We start from the raw sequence: 4,905 nt of genomic DNA, 5'->3' as shown, positions 1-4,905 counted from the left end.
AAAGGATCTGAAAAGAATTTTAAAGTCAACAGGCAAAGTCTTCAGTTTACCTATGACACAAGTATACTAGTGTTCCCTTCTCTTACCCTGGACTTTGAAGTACCCAGTACTTTTTCACATAGCTAAAAGCTAGAATAAGAGTACATTTGTAGGGGAATGTGTTATAACTTACTGATGTAACTAGTTCAAATACTATTATCTCCTTGTAACAACTTGAAGAAATAGCCTTTTTTTAGGCATACACTGTGTAATTCTTCTCTTATTCTCTGCTATATAATACAGATTACACAAAGGTGGACAAATCTACATTTAGATAAGCATTCAGCATTTGCTGTATTGAAATATCTTTAGTTCTAAGACTAGAAGTACAGAGTTACAGAGCATTAATTTTAACACTTAGCCGCATATGTAAATATGATACTTTTAATGAACTTGAGGAAAATAAGTATTTTTGTCTTTAAATTTACTACTGACAACTGAATTGAAACAGTTCTGCTAAGCACTGATATGTTAGAAAGAAAAATAAAAATCGAACTGTTTATTGTTAATTTTTTGCCATTTGGTAGCATTTTACACACAGGCTTTGATCTTCAGAATACCCTGGATTCCATAGAAAAACCTTTCAATGAAGTTTTGTACAATAAAAACTTCTTGGGAGTCAAAATTTAGACTGTAAAAAAATGCATGCAAAACATACTTCTCTGAAAACACGTAACATTGAACAAAGCACCAAACTATACAAATGCAGAATGAAAACAGCATTTCAATGCCACCAAAGTAGTCATCATCAAAAGGTGTAAAAGTCACTTCACTTCACTAGGCACTGTTCGTTTTTTTAAACATGAGACAATAAAAAATATTGTCCACAATCAATGTCCCAACTCTAGGGCATGTTTCAGAAAGTCTTCAAACTTCATGCTTCAGTAGCGACTAGGAGAGTATGATGGGGATCTGGAATGGGATCTGTATCCTCCACGACTGTAGTAGATTTTCTGTAATCTGATCTCTTATCTTGAGCAGCTCTTCATCATCCTGCTCCTCCACCTCCTCCTCTGTATGATCTGCTGTAGTAATCCTGGTCATCATATCCACGATCATATCCTCTGTCATAGTAATCACGATGGCGTGAGCTGCCATAGGTAGGTCTTCCTATATAAATTCCAGGTGTTGGAGTATGTGGTCTTTTTGTTATGGAGAAATCGACTCTGATCTTATGACCATCAAGCTCCATTCCATTGGCATGCTCTTTAGCTTCCTTAGCATTATCTACATTTTCAAAATATACATAGGGAAATCCTCTTGAATGTCTAGACGGCTGGTCATATACAATGGACACATCAGTAATGAGGCCATACTTAGAGAACATGTTTAGATCTCTCTCTGTGGTGCATAAGCTCAACCCAAACGCTCCAAAACAACAGTTGGTATAAGGTTTTGCCCGATTCCCACCATGACGCCTACGAATAGACATCGGAGAATGACTGTGGCCATGCTGTCTGCGAACGTGATCTTGTATAATGTCTTCGAGAACTTCTGGATCTAGACCTAGATTTTGATCTGGACCCGAACTTTGAAGCGTGACCTTGCAGGGGTATGTGTTGCAGATTTCCCAGATCCATTTGCACGTCCTCTTCTGGAAGCAGAACGGGATTTTGGCTCGTAGTAGTTCTGCTCGCTGTCGCTCAGGACTCCTGGCTGCAATCGTCGCTCAATGCGCTTCAATCGAAGTTGTCAACCTCTTGAACCTTCTTTACAGAGGCTCCGTGGCAGCCTCGCTGAACGCACTGCTTTCAGAGCCGCTGACGCACGAAGTGCTCCATGCCGCCTCCGAACAGGTTCTAACCCAGTCATTAATTTTTGAAAACTATAGTTTTCAGTCTCAGATTACATCCCTCTGAAAGGATATACCATCTTCCCATTTAATTCAGAGTGGCCACAACTCTGGACTTCACAATATTTAAAGGATTTTCATCTTCTTGTTGAGACAGGTTGGTCCTGGCAGTAACTTCATGTATATTTTATTATAATATTCCAATATTTATTCATCAGGATCTCTAGTTATACATTCGTGTAAGAAAATCAAGATAATTTTATACCATCAAAAAAATAATAATAATAATCTTGGTCAGATCAATTTCAAGCTCTAAGCCGTTCAAATCTACTATTTGCTACTCAGAAGAAAGATGAGGTTTTCTGCTGCCATAAAGACTTACAGCCTTGGAAACCCTATACAGGGTTGCTGTGAGTTGGGACTGACACGAGGGCACACAGTCACCCCCTAAGTGTGCCAACGTCACCCAGAAGGTACTACATATGATTCTTCTATATATGATCAGCATTGTTATTAGAAGCTTATCAGTTAGGATTGTATTCACCTGTGAGAAACAAGACTTCCCAGTAAACATTTAATACTATCAACTTTAATGTAGACTGTTCAAGCTGAGAAAGCTTCTCTAAAATGTCATCAAAGAACTAAGTTCATTTCCTTTCTGCTCCATCAGTCTAGATGCTCTTCATCCCTATAATGGCTACTGTAGTTCCTACTATCATCAGCATGTTCCAAGCAAAAAAATGGGACGTTCTCCCAGTCTCCCAGTGACTTCCATCTATATCCCTTAAATCAGAATTGAATCGCACAGCTATCCCTAGCTGAAGGAGAGGCTAGCTATTGAGCATTTTCACTTGCCAATCTCAATAATAGAAGAAAACAAGACAGAAGGGATTTGAAGAGCTATTGAGTGAGCCATACTATCATATAGACTATGGAAATAATTTATATATATACTTTGCAAACTTTGAAAAACCTAGGGACATGTTTACATCTCTGTTTGCATATATGACTCATCCCTTATTTTGGTAATGGCAAGTCTAAGAAGAATAATTGGGGTTCTTGCTAATTCACTAGGTTGCTTCATGGAGAAAATGATAGGGTGCAGCCTTCTAAGGAGTTGCTTTCAGGCATGTGCAAGTGAGCACCAAACTAGAAGAGAGCTAAAAACCCACCTAACTTTGTGTACATTCAAATAAAGTGGGGGTGAGGGCCCTTTGGACACGGAAAGTAAGACCCTGGAGCGGTACCACTTGGATTTCTTTCCCAGGGCATTTTTAGTAGAGTTGAGTGAGCAACTGAGGATTCTAAAATCACGCTCCACAGCTGCCTATCTATGATGATCAGAAACATAATATTGTTTGCTCTTTGTCCCCAAGAAGTTCACAAGTTATTCTTGCAGAGAAAGACCTGGGATACGCCACTGATACTGGAGAGATGTGAATATAACTGTAGAACCTTATCACTGAACAGATAGAAGAATTCATTGAGTCCAAGCCCTCTTATTTTACATCTGAAGCTGAAGCCTGGGAATGTAGGTAGGAATTATGTCTCTCATTCATTATGGTATTTCTAGGATCTAGTGCAATTTTTTTTTCAATTGTGATTACAATGATAGTGTACAGAGCAACTGATTTTCCATTAAATGATTCTTACACATTTGACTATGTAACATTGGTTGCAATCCCCACAATGTTATAGCTCTCTTCCCACTTACTCCCTGGGTTTAACATTTCTATTTGCCCTTCTCGCCTTCTGAGCTTTATCCCTGGACATAATGCTGTCCCTCTGATCTCATATGATTGATTGTTCCCATGAGTGGGTCCCTCCCCAGTGTTATTGTTCATCTTTTAGGCCTATTACTTCGCTGAAAGTTGAACCATGGGGGAAAGTTCAGTTCCCAGCTTGAAGGATTTCTAAGGGTCATAGTCTTTGGGATTCTATCAGTCTCTATCAGACCAGTAAGCCTGGTCTTATGATTCTGAATTTTGTTCCACATTGGTCTCCCACTTTGGCCAAGACCTTATATTGTGATGCTTTTCAGAGCACTTACAGTGGTAGCTGATCACCATCTAGTTCTTTGTTTCCAGGGTTGTGTAGAGTGGTTGTTGTTGTTAAGTGCCATTGAGTTGGTTGAGACCCAGTACAGGGTTTCCAAAGAGCAGCTGGTGAGCCTGAACAGCCAATCTTGTGCTCAAACAACTTTGCAGTCCACCACATTAACCCAGAGCACCAGTACCATGACTTTATTTGATATGCCTTTTCTTTTTTTAATGTTTTATTGTGAATTATGTGATAGTTTACATGGGAGAACATTAGCTTTACATTCTTCCTAACATATAGTGTTTCATTGCCACGGTAACCTATCTCCTCCATGCTTCATCAACCAACCAAAGGTTATATCTTGCAAGCCTGCCCCCCGGTCATCAGCACACAGCCCCTCTCCCTCTCTGGGTCTACAGTCTCCAGCCGCTCCATCTCTCCACATCATCGTCTCTTTCTCCATCTCTGGCATCACTGTTTCTTTGGATAGGGCACTGCACTCCACTCTTCTCCCTTGATGGTCCCAGGGACCTCCACTCCTGAACTGCAAAGTCAACGACTCCATTCCTTTTGCTACAGAACATCTACCTTTACATTTCCAACCCTCACAGTCAGTCCTGATAGCAATTATTCACTATTGTGCCACATGAGTCCTATCCCCATCTCCTTTCATCAGCCCCATCCAGACAGATTGGATACTACTCAGTGAAGATTCTACCTTCCTCCACACCCTCTGGATCTAAGCTCCCTCTTGAAAGCTTGAAGCCAGTCACTTCTTGCCTTTGTAGCCCCCCATTTTTGGTAGCCAATGTCCAAGTTGCCAATCCTTGTCTACTCTGTGTATCGAGGGGGTGGGAATGATCCTTGCTATAAATATTTGTTCCCTCTTTTGAGCTACTGCATCCATAGATGTAGGTCAAGTTCATCACATTGTATCAGATTACTCTTTTTTTCCTCTTCTTTCTTCTTCTATTGAGTTATGATCATCCAGTCATTGAAGCAAGGTCAAGTGGGTGTAATCTGCAAGTGTGGGT

The 4,905-nt window shown here is 40.2% G+C and overlaps 1 pseudogene; it reads right to left on the bottom strand.

Moving 5' to 3' along the window:
- Positions 1-920: 920 nt before the first annotated feature.
- Positions 921-1,820, bottom strand: LOC102814123 (annotated as a pseudogene).
- Between the last annotated feature and the right edge of the window lie 3,085 nt (positions 1,821-4,905).

This window comes from Chrysochloris asiatica, unplaced genomic scaffold (assembly GCF_000296735.1).
Source record: "Chrysochloris asiatica unplaced genomic scaffold, ChrAsi1.0 scaffold00170, whole genome shotgun sequence".
NCBI classification, from domain to species: Eukaryota; Metazoa; Chordata; class Mammalia; order Afrosoricida; family Chrysochloridae; genus Chrysochloris; species Chrysochloris asiatica.
This window is presented reverse-complemented; position numbering and strand designations above follow the sequence as displayed.